The 12,147-nt window shown below is 35.9% G+C and overlaps 1 long non-coding RNA gene across 1 annotated transcript; it reads right to left on the reverse strand.

Moving 5' to 3' along the window:
• Positions 1 to 228: 228 nt before the first annotated feature.
• Positions 229 to 4,549, reverse strand: LOC149580089 (uncharacterized). Its single transcript, XR_016359803.1, has 2 exons — positions 4,351 to 4,549; positions 229 to 990 (listed from the first exon to the last, which is right to left on the reverse strand). It is a non-coding gene; the product is annotated as an uncharacterized LOC149580089 (long non-coding RNA).
• Between the last annotated feature and the right edge of the window lie 7,598 nt (positions 4,550 to 12,147).

The raw sequence follows: 12,147 nt of genomic DNA on the forward strand, positions 1-12,147 counted from the left end.
CCAAATATCATCATAAAACACACTGTCATCTCAAAATGGCATCATCATGCAATATGATCAACTGAACAACATAGTAGTCTAATATCTATGATACTGAAATCAAGGTATAACATTTGACCCTTAGGTCATCTCACATGTTAAACATAAGTAACAAATATCTCTCAAATCAAAACATAACAAAGTAAATATCCGAAGCACATAACCAATGAATCCAACATGGACAATCTATTTCTAATTACTTAAGCATTTAATAATGATTGTTTAAACAACACTTAAAGGCACTTAAAAGATATAAGTGAACACAATCATAAATATGATTAACCACTGCTACAGGAACCTAGTCCAGTGTAGGATGGTAATAGTACATAGTGCAATCTCTGCACACATCTCAGGGTAATCACGGAACAACCTCATGATACCACATCGATCCTGGTAAGCATTGGCACAAACCTCAGTGAACCATAAATCATATCATAATCTCATAAATCAGTCAAAGCATAATCAAGCAACTGATACAGAAACATACATCAAATCACCTCTATGATGTAGACCACTCATGGTCACAATCATGATCCATCACAACAAAAGATCAACAAGGTTGCATCTGTCAGGATGACTAACAGAAGTCAAATGGGAGAGGCACTACAATGTCCGTCTATCACATTAAATTTGGCAATAGACCAATTTGTAATGATAAAAGATATATTGATATGAACAACAGTTGTAAGCTATGATACCTATTCCTGACCATTTGCTGATTAGAGAAATTTTAGTGGTAGATCCCCCAACTCAACCTATTTGTGCTCAAAATAAGGATTATTTATTTTCCATATTTGATTTTGCGCCATTAGAGATTCTATTGCTGCAACTTATAGTCACAAGAAAATGTAGATTATTATTGTGTATTTTGATCAAAGTGAGAATCTATAGCAAAGCCTTTCTGCATTTTTCTGGGCATTTAAATTTTGTGGTTGTCCGGCAATTCCTACACTAAACCAGTTCCAGATTAGGCCAATTTAAAACTGAATTCAAACAAAATGCAGCAGGCAAAAATCTAAAGTTTAGTTAGACTCGGAATAAGCAAATAAAATGAGGAAAGAACAATATATTACAATTTGTTTGTATGCAAATGTTTTCTGTGTTTCAAAAACTTGCTCACTATGGAAAAAATTTAGCGAACACACATTATTTACCATGTTAAGCCTCGGCTACTTCCTACTTAATTTGGGAACATGTCGGTGTGGCGTCATCTAGTGTTGGCATGTTATCAATCATTACCCAGATGTCATCTCACTATAAAAATTTAGCAAACACACATTATTTACCATGTTAAGCCTCGGCTACTTCCTACTTAATTTGGGAATATGTCGGTGTGGTGTCATCTACAGTTGGCATGTTATCAATCATTACCCAGATATCATCTACATGAAAAATAAATAAAAACTTGGTCGCCAATTATTTCTACATTCTGCACCAGCCCTGAAATGTGTTGCAGTGTTTGCCACTGAGGACTATCCTTTGATAGTTCAGCCGACCTTGATTCTGTAGACTGCACTAACTGTGCAAAACCTGCAAAACCTACATGGCAACACAGTTTGTTGTGCACAGTGCAAAGACAAGGACGCAACATTGACTGCACCTTGCAAAGCGATCTGCTCAAGCAACATTTCCTAGAGATCACAACAATTCCATATGACCAATACCAGAAAAATATCTCAAAAATGGTATATGAACTACGCAAAGTCCAAGTCTGTGGCACTTTCATATTGGCTCTCAACAACACCATTCTAAAGATTGTAAGGCAGTGACCCGTAGGGCTCTAAAACTCAAATCATTCACTGTAAAGCAGTGTGTCAGTCCCAATAGACAGCTCCATAAACTCTATTTTGCATTACATCACTACACACAAAACACTTGCCCCAATTTTTGTATGGCATATGGAACAACCAGTATGGTTTAATGAACTAAAATGATAAACCTTTTTGTATACATCCGTCTTTTGCCTTGCATTTGATTATCATGGCATATATCTTTAAATGCAAACATAGATCTCACGATTTTGAATGATTTTCTGCAGAGTTATTGTCTCTTTTGTATATAGACAAACCATGTAATTGATGTGCTCATTCTTAAACAAAAATTTGGATTGTTCTCTTCCAACTCTGGATCAAGGGAATTACATTCAATATTTATTGCTTATGTTCCTTGCAGAGTATCTTGGTCTCTCTCCAGTTTGATGGCATATGGAACAACCGGTATGGTTTAATGAACTAAAATGATAAACCTTTTTGTATACATCCATCTTTTGCCTTGAATTTGATTATCATGGCATATATCTTTAAATGCAAACATAGATCTCACGATTTTGAATGGTTTTCTGCAGAGTTATTTCTCTCCTTTGTATATAGACAAATCATGTAATTGATGTGCTCATTCTTAAACAAAAATTTGGATGGTTCTCTTCCAACTCTGGATCAAGGGAATTACATTCAATATTTATTGTTTATGTTCCTTGCAAAGTATCTTGGTCCTCCAGTTTGATAAAGTAGATTCTAGCATCGTATTATGATAATTAATTTAAATTATTCTATGCCTCACAATTCTGTTTGGTGTATGGTCTATGTATTGTTGTGCACGGCCCATTTACTGTTCAATATATGAATGCAACTTATACTAACTTTGTTTCCTGTGTGGTCTATGCTACTGTGCATGTCCCATTTTCTGTCCAATACATGGATGCAATTTCCTTCATTGCTTCTACTGAACAACATGGTTTCGATCTAGTGTTCAAATTTAGTTGGGTTTGAGCCTTTTCGTGGCTGGAGTCTGTGCGCTGAACACGAGATCTTATTTCCTTCTATTGTTACCTTATATAATGGATTTTCTGGGATTGATTTTGCTTCATATCTTTTACGCAAACTCTTTAATATTAAGTGTCAACCACTGTCATTGTAGAGCTAATATATAGTTTCATATATTTTTCAGCAATGTCAAGACGCAGATAGAATAAAAGGAAAAACGACTCTCAATACATCAAATGGATCCCACTGCATTGAAATGTATTAGGCTTAAGCTTTAACATCTTCCCCCATTAAAATGAAAAATATCTCAAAATGCAAACAATTACGCAAACTCTTTAATATTAACCGTTGACCACTGTCATTGTAGAGCTAATATAGTTTCTATGTTTTTCAGCAATGTCAAGACGCAAATAGAATAAAAGGAATAAAGACTCCCACTACATCAAATGGCTCCCACTGCATTGAAATGTTTAGGCTTAAGCTTTAACCTCTTCCCCCATTAAAATGAAAAAAATCTCAATATCTCAAAATGTAAGCAATCGAAAAGATTATCCTGCAAACTCATCAATTTTATTTAGCTGAAATTATATTACAATGCAAATGCATAATCTCTCCATCAGGCTCACAGGCCCCAGCATCAATGTAATGCATAAAGTAATATTTGCAATCTATAGAACTCAAAAACTAACGAAAAAAATAGGAGCCCTTGCTGGAATGCAAGACATAGAAACCTTAAATATTAAATTTGGGAAGAACATAACATTGACAATCAAGAAAACCCAAGAAAACTGTGAAACCTGCAAATTCTATCATGCAACTTAGCATAAATAAAAGCATTGTGAGGATTCACGCTGGCCTACCTGGCCATTGCATACTTGAATGTGCAAATTCCCCAACAGCAACTGCTTTCAGCTCTAACAATTCTCAGAAAAGACTAGCATAAAGAATTGTTGTGGTGCAAGTTTAGTATTGCATCTAAGGTTAACTAATTGATTTACTTGCATGATGATGGAGAGCTCTACCAGAATTGACAACAACCAACTACATTTTGTTGAGAGGTAGCTAACAAAGTAGTTGGCTTGGGACAGTTACATATTGTGTATACAATTCAAAGTGATTAAACACATACAAATTCGTTTATCGATATGTTGAATATTTTCACTTATTTTTAAAATTTACATTCTATTGGTTAAGAAAAGATGTATTTAAAGTGCAGTAATATAGTTTGCTTTGTTTTGTCTAGGTTTCGGATGCCATTTCATGGTGAATTTATTATAGACAAAAATCAATGGTGAACAATAATTATCTCTAAAATATCAATCTACAATATCATTTTCCAAAGGAAGACTGCAACTAATCCGAACAAAATGTTCTCTGTGAGTTGTTCATATTTGAAAATGGATAACTGAATGCTGAAAAACTCAAAAAACAAGAGAAAAAGAGTTGTAACCATTTTCAATCAAAATATATAATGCAAACCTAACTGAATGCAAATTCTAGACTACAGATTCACTTCTTGCATGAGAAATAAGATGGAAGGAATACGTACGACTGCAATGGATGTCATTGATCTCTGAGTTGTCCCTCTCTCCACCTATTTATGTTCCTGAGCTATAATAACAGGGTGGTGTTAGGATAAACCACGGACAGAAATAAAAAACTACATACAAATATAACCAATAACAGAAAATAATAGATCACACAGAAATGAACACAAGGCACCAAGATTTAACGTGGTTCATCCAATCCCTGGGCTACGTCCACCAAACAGCAAGTCCAATCTTATTACAATCCAGTGATTACAACCTGATTACAATTTGTAATCCCTTACAGCCCAATACTGCCACAAGAACCAATTTTGCATCACAACATAATGAAAAAATACCCAACCCTAAACCCTTTTATACAAGTATTAAACTGCTTTAGGGTTATAACATGTTGGCCATAATTAGCCATAACTTTAGTGGCGAATAGTACCAAAAAAAAAATTTTCGGGGTGATGCCCTGAACCCCACTAATTATGAAGTATGTACAGTACTTTCCTGATCAATCACCACAATCTAACAGGCGGCTCATCAGGAGCTAAAGCTGTATTGGTAGAACCATAGATGAACTCAGCAAAATCCCCCTATCAAGCCCCTCTGTATATATTATTGCCCGTATCCCATTGCTCGAGTGGTAAAGCATTATCCCCCTGCTCCCCAATATATTGAGGGAAATCCACTGTCTTCTACATCAGAATTAGGTGTACCCCAAGTTGGATGAGATGCATGATGTGGCCATAGGATTCTGAGAAAGAGGAGATAAAACTCTGTAAATGGGCTGCTTCCTTCTAAATAGAAGATGAATATGCCCAAGAATTGTCTACAAAAGAGAATGCAGCGACTTTTCCTTTTCCATCTTGTTCATTCCATGTCTAGTAGAGTTTACAATTAGCCAAGCAACACCATAGCTAGAGAAATAACAGCAAAGAAAGCTACTTCTAACGCCATAACAGATGGCCTCCATATTTTCTCAGCATTCGCCAAGTGTAGACGACCATGCAAAGTGTGTGAGCAGGCTTCAGGTATGTGGAAAGAATGTCATCTTGTAAGCCATTACTTTATTGTGTTGTTAATGATATCCCAATACCCTGGCAAAGACCATGGTTTTGGAGTGTTCTCTTGCATTGATATTTGCAAAACCATTTAGCAATGTCAGATTTCTCTTTGTATTTAGTATTACCTCCTGCAACACATTGCCAGATGACATAATGATAAAATTTTATAAAATCGATGTTGATTACAGAATAAAAATGAGGCTTGGTTACAAGTGTGATGTTGAGCTGGAAAAAAAAGAATTCCACATTCAAAGGAACATTTAGATGTGACGTGGATCATCAAGTTTTGACTACACTAATTAAATAATGGTTTAAGCCTGGATTAATCTGACATGACTTACTATTATAGGAAACTTATAGGAGGAGATTTATTTTACCGATGATTACGCATATAAAGAATATTAGATTCAAGGAATAATCATGAATTAGAATGGAAATGGAAATCCGCAAATTGGGACTTTTATTTTCAGGTGAGTGTATTAGGGCTCCTTGATTTAATTGTGTGATCACAGTGAAGTGACTGTGACGGTATCTTCCATGCTGCCACCGTGAAAAGGCACTGTAAACTACATAATTGAATCGATTCTCATAATGTAAAAGAGTGAGTTGACAGTGTTAAAATCTAGTTATCTGTGTGGCCATGCAGGTCCTCTGCAACAATGCTAACCTCAAGACTGTTGCCTTCATTTTCGCCTCTCCTCTTGCCTTGAAACTTGTGAAATCATTGATTTGCACCGTCAATTCAAATATTTGTACAGAGATTATATTCTCCAAAAATAGATAGAAAGCTTAGAATGTTTTCCTCCATTCATTTAATATAAATTGACTCTTTTAGAATTCATGAAAATTCAAAATCTTTAATAATGAGGATTTTCTAATGCAATAACTAAAGAGGGTCTCTGAATGATATGGAAAAAATGGATAAATATTATATATCAATAAAAACATTAAAATGATATAGCTATTGTTCAGAAGAACATTAATGTAGGCAAATTATTCTGATGTTTTTTTATGGATTGAAGTAACAATAAGTATTGAATTTTCAGTACAAATGACAATAGATATTCCTCTAAAGCTCTCTATATAAAACAGATCAAAAACAAATTTAGGATTTTATCAACAGGCTCTTTCAACCTGAGAACGAAAATCATATAGTTAGAATCCAAAAGAAGACCCCACAATGAAGTAAGATTTTCTTTAGTGCAATTTTTATTTTTATTTTTCATACAAAGAGTCATATCTAAAGAGGGAAAATTTATTTATTTTTTCCTTTCAGCCCTCTTCCATCTTAGCAGGAGCAACCTACTAAGGGAAACCACATCCATGGAATTAAACACTCCTAGAAATATCAGGGAAAGCGGCATCTTGAGAAAAGTAAGAAGATGGACCAGCAACCAACAATATCAAGCCAATCAACACCGCCAAAAACATCACTCCAATCGTATGACACTAGGAGTTGTCACTAGCAACTACCAAGGAGAAGCACCACTCTGAAGAGAACTCATCCACTCAATAATAACACCATTCCACCATGAGGCAAAAGGTTTTCTTTTCTGAAGTTTGCAATGTTACGATGTTCAATATTTGGCTACATGACTTATTTTGAAGCATATTCTACAGTTTAAGGGAATTCCTTAATAATATAAATGTTGAATCTAGCCAGCCTTTGGTTAGCCAGCACCAAGATATAAGCATATGTGGAATGACACATTTCAAAAGAGTCCTCATCCACCATCAGAATAAGTTTCATCACCCCAGTTGAAACGATGGCCACACAAAATTTTATTTCTATTCTAAGGATTTTCAAATTTGGCTTCGGAGACTCTCTTAGCCATAGGAAAGATATGGAGTGTACCCCTAATGATAGGCCCCCAATTCTACGATATCCAAGAATGAAACTTCAGTAAGCTAGGCCAAAATGGCCTATGTCTACAAATCAAACCATGATAAGATAAAATAGAAGCAGCACCTTCAATTTTGCGAATGTGTCTTGTATCTTCATCTTAACATATGACAATATAGTTGTGGGTGGGAAAGAACCATGCAACACTAACTTCGTAGATGCTAATACTTGACCCTTCCACCATCAGACATTGAAGAAGGACCGTATAGAAACAACAGGACTTGCCAATGCAGGAGAAGCGGACACCATCATTGAGAGACCAGACTTTCCAAGGCCTCTCTTGGGGGACAGACTATCAGAAATAAATTAATTACCAATTACTATGGTCGGTACAAACTACAAACCAACCAACCAGCATGACAATCAGCCCTCTTCTACCGTCCACTATATTGTTGTAGCTAATTATGGTCTGTGACTTATGTAGAATTTAATGTATAATCTTCTATAAATTGAATGGAGACTGTTCATCAAAGGCTATACTTGGGTTTCTCAACTTGGTATCAGAGCAATTTTGTTTTTAAGTGGAGGATTGCTATTGTCCTGTGAAGAAGACTGCTGCTGTGAGAAGGCTGCCCATTACAGAGATGGATTGAAGATTGGTGAATGTTAATTTGTTAAGTTAGCTGAAAAAGCAAAAAAGTGTTGAAGTGATTAACAATTATTTGAATGCAGCAATACATATTATGTGTTTGATTACCATTGTGTTCTCCAATCACCCCAATAGAATGAACCGGTATGGAGGAGCTGTCAAGGAATCTAAGCAATGTGAGCTTGGAAATATGCATTTTGAGTTGGGTGAAAAGAATAAAATTAAAGATTGAAGGCTTGCTATAAAAATGAGAGAAACCCTAAAAAGAAGGAAGCCAAAACTGAAGTGTTTGATTTAGCATTGTGAAGCTCTCATTCATAGATTAGAAGCACGTGGAGCATCTCTGTGCAAGCGGGAGTGCCAGAGAATGCATACACATGGCATGGAAGACATTGATCATGGAAGTGTTAATTATGTCTTTGTGTTTACAATATGTGTGTCTGGTTTATTATTATGTTATAGATTAGTTACGGAAGTTAGTTGTAATTGTATCAAGTGAAAATAGTTTGGATTGGTGGTGAGTCAGTTGTCATGGTGCAAAGCTTTGTGTGTGGGCTGATTTGGGATTCAAGTACAGTGGCTTTTATATGGAGTCAATAATTAGTTTGATGCAGGTACAAAAGAGAAAGGCCCAGAGCCCGTAGTGATGATTCGTGTTCATTAGAACCAGTGAGTGCTTGGTTTGTGGTAATTCAAAACCACTTGAGTGCAAAGTTTATGGTAATCTTGAAACCATTTGTGAGTGAGCGAAGTGGTGAGCCAAAATAACTTTATTGCGAAGTTTGTGGTGATCTTGACACCACTAGTGTAATGTTTGTGAAGTTCGTGATGAGATTGAATCCACTTCAAAGCATCGGTTATGGGTAATCTGTAAAAATCTGAAGTGATTGTGATAGGGGAACAATATGCATAATGATACTTGAGACGTGATTGTAAATGGGTAATTTTTATTAAAATTGGATAATTAATTTTTGGGGGATATGTTAGAAATAAATTAATTACCAACTACTATGGTCAGCACAGACCAACCAACCAGCATGACAATCAGCCATCTTCTACCATCCATGCACTGTCCACTATAAATGTTGAAACTAACTATGGTCTGTGACTTATGTAGAATTTAATGTTTAATCTTCTATAAATTGAATGGTAAAGGCATGTGTTCATCAGAGTTGTGGGTGGGAAAGAACCATGCATCAGAATTAGGCATACCCCAAGTTGGATGAGATGCATGATGTGGCCATAGGATTCTGAGAAAGAGGAGATAAAAATCTGTAAATGGGCTGCTTCCTTCTAAATAGAAGATGAATATGCCCAAGAATTGTCTACAAAGGAGAATGCGGTGGCTTTTCCTTTTCCATCTTATTCATTCCACATCTAATAGAGTTTGCAATTAGCCAAGCGAAGCCATAGCTAGAGAAATAATGTTAGTGTAAATAATTAACTATTATTACATTTTACTAAGTTTTCTTACGAATATGCATAGACATATGAATTGTCTTGTTGACAACACAAAAGTTAGCAACTTATTTGAGCACATGGTGTCTACAACATCTCTTTATGAGATATACCTATGTAAACTTATCCTCTCATCATCACACAAACTCTTGTGCTCAATGGAGGATAATTCACTCTCGGCGGACATGTGCTTAGTTGTGATGTTTATCTCTTCGCTGACTCCTAGTCATTCTAGTTGCCTTTATATACAAGGCACTTCTAGTGTGCATTCATCTCATATCCAATTATCTCATATCCAATCTCATTTGATCATCATTTGTCTCTCTTGTGCTATCTATTGAGCTTCTTGATCTCGGCGTTGAATTATTGCCTTGGGCAAATTCTTACATGGTATCAGAGCTATACCAAATTCTTACATGGTATTAGAGCTATACCAATTTCTTACACTATATCCAGGGTACACATACATATGGGATATGCTATGAAGCTGGTACAAGACTATAGTTAGTGATTTATACAAACTCAGACTATGCAAGGAATCTTGATTCTCACAAAAGCACTTCAGGATACATGTTTCATCTTGGTTCCGGCCCCATTTGTTGGCAGAGTAAAAAGCAGAACACTATTGCTCTTTCATCTACTGAGGCTGAGTATCGAGGAGTTGTCATTGCGGCTACAGAAGCTATTTGGCTACAGCATATTCTAAAGGAGTTTGGTTTTGACATACCTAGACCCACAGTCATACATTGTGATAATCAGAGTGTCATTGAAATCTCAAAACATCCAATGCAACATCAACGCACAAAACACATTGAGGTTCATATGCACTACATCAAAGAGTTGATTCATGAGTAGGTCATTGCATTACAGTATTGTCGTACAAAACAACAGATTGCAGATATCTTCACCAAGCCCTTCACTGAGGTCAAGTATCTTCATTTGCAAGATCTCTTGGGGGTGCAGGATATTTCACCAAGGGGGTCACATGACCTTTCTCTTCTTTATTGTACTTATCTCTCTATTTGGAGGAGGCTTTTCCCATAAGATTTTCTCTCTTTCTCCGTTTTCAAAGAGATTGCATTGCATCGCATTGTATGTAGAGCATTGCATTTGCAAATAGGTACCTAACATGGCCTAGTAGTCGGGACCCACATTGCATCTTGCATTTAGCTTTGTGAGCTTAAGTGCATTCTCCTAAGTTGCACTTAAGGGGGGGTGTTAGTGTAAATAATTAATTATTATTACACTTTACTTAACTTTACTTAGGAATATGCATAGACATATGAGTTGACTTGTTGACAACACAGGAGACAACAAATTATTTGAGCACATGGTGTCTACAACATCTCTTTATGATTACACCTATATAAACTTATCCTCTCATTAACGCACAAACTCCTGTGCTCAATGGAAGATAATCCACTCTTGGTGGACATGTGCTTAGTTGTGATGTTTATCTCTTTGCTGACTCCTAGTCATTCTAGTTTCCTTTATATACAAGGCACTTCTAGTGTGTATTCATCTCATATCCAATCCCCTGATATCCATTCTCATTTGATCATCATTTGTCTCTCGTGTGCTATCTACTGAGCTTCTTGATCTTGGCGTTGAATTATTGCCTTAGGCAAATTCTTACATGGTATCAGAGCAATACCAAATTCTTACATGGTATCAGAGCTATACCAAATTCTTACAAATAACAACAAAGAAAGCTACTTCTAACGCCATAACAGATGACCTCCATATTTTCTCAGCATTCGCCATAGACGACCATGCAAAGTGTGTGAGCAGGCTTTGGGCATGTGGAAAGAATGTCATCTTGTAGTCCTTTACTTTATTGTGTTGTTAATGATATCCCAATACCTTGACAAAGACCATGGTTTTGGAGTGTTCTCTTGCATTGATATTTGCAAAACCATTTAGCAACGCCAGATTCCTCTTTGTATTTAGTATTACCTCCTGCAACACATTGCCAGATGACATAATGATAAAAAATTTAAAAATCGATGTTGATTAGAGAATAAAATGAGGCTTGGTTACAAGTGTGGTGTTGAGCTGGAAAAAAAGAATTCCACATTCAAAGGAACATTTAGATGTGACATGGATCATCAAGTTTTGACTACACTAACTGGATAATGGTTTAAGCCTAGATTGATCTGACATGATTTACTATTATAGGAAACTTATAGGAGGAGATTTATTTTACCGATGATTGCACATATAAAGAATCTTAGATTCATGGAATAATCATGAATTAGAATGGAAATGGAAATCCGCAAATTGGGATTTTTATTTTCAGGTGAGTGTATTAAGGCTCCTTAATTTAATTGTGTGATCACGGTGAAGTGACTGTGACAGGATCTTCCATGCTGCCACTGTGAAAAGGCATTGTAAACTACATAATTGAATCGATTCTCGTAATGTAAAAGAGTGAGTTGAGAGTTTTAAAATCTAGTTATCTGTGAGGCCATGCAGGTCCTCTGCAACAATGCTAACCTCAAGACTGTTGCCTTCATTTTCGCCTCTTCTCTTGCCTTGAAACTTTTGAAATCATTGATTTGCACTGTCTGTAGGTAACTGTCGATTAGTTTGTTCAATTAAAGAAGGAAAAAAAAATTGAAATTGAACATTAATGGAGGGCAATGAAGCATTGCGATTGGTAGCAAATAAAAATATTAATCATCCGTTTAAGTTTGAGCCTAGGCAATAGTTCTCTGCCGTGCAGGAACTAATAAACGTGTACAATTACATATGCACAGGAAAATTAAGATCTGTACTCCTAGGCCAAATTACATTG

This window comes from Cupressus sempervirens, chromosome 1 (genome assembly GCF_028749045.1).
Source record: "Cupressus sempervirens isolate cs-2001-9-10 chromosome 1, ASM2874904v1, whole genome shotgun sequence".
Lineage (NCBI taxonomy): Eukaryota > Viridiplantae > Streptophyta > Pinopsida > Cupressales > Cupressaceae > Cupressus > Cupressus sempervirens.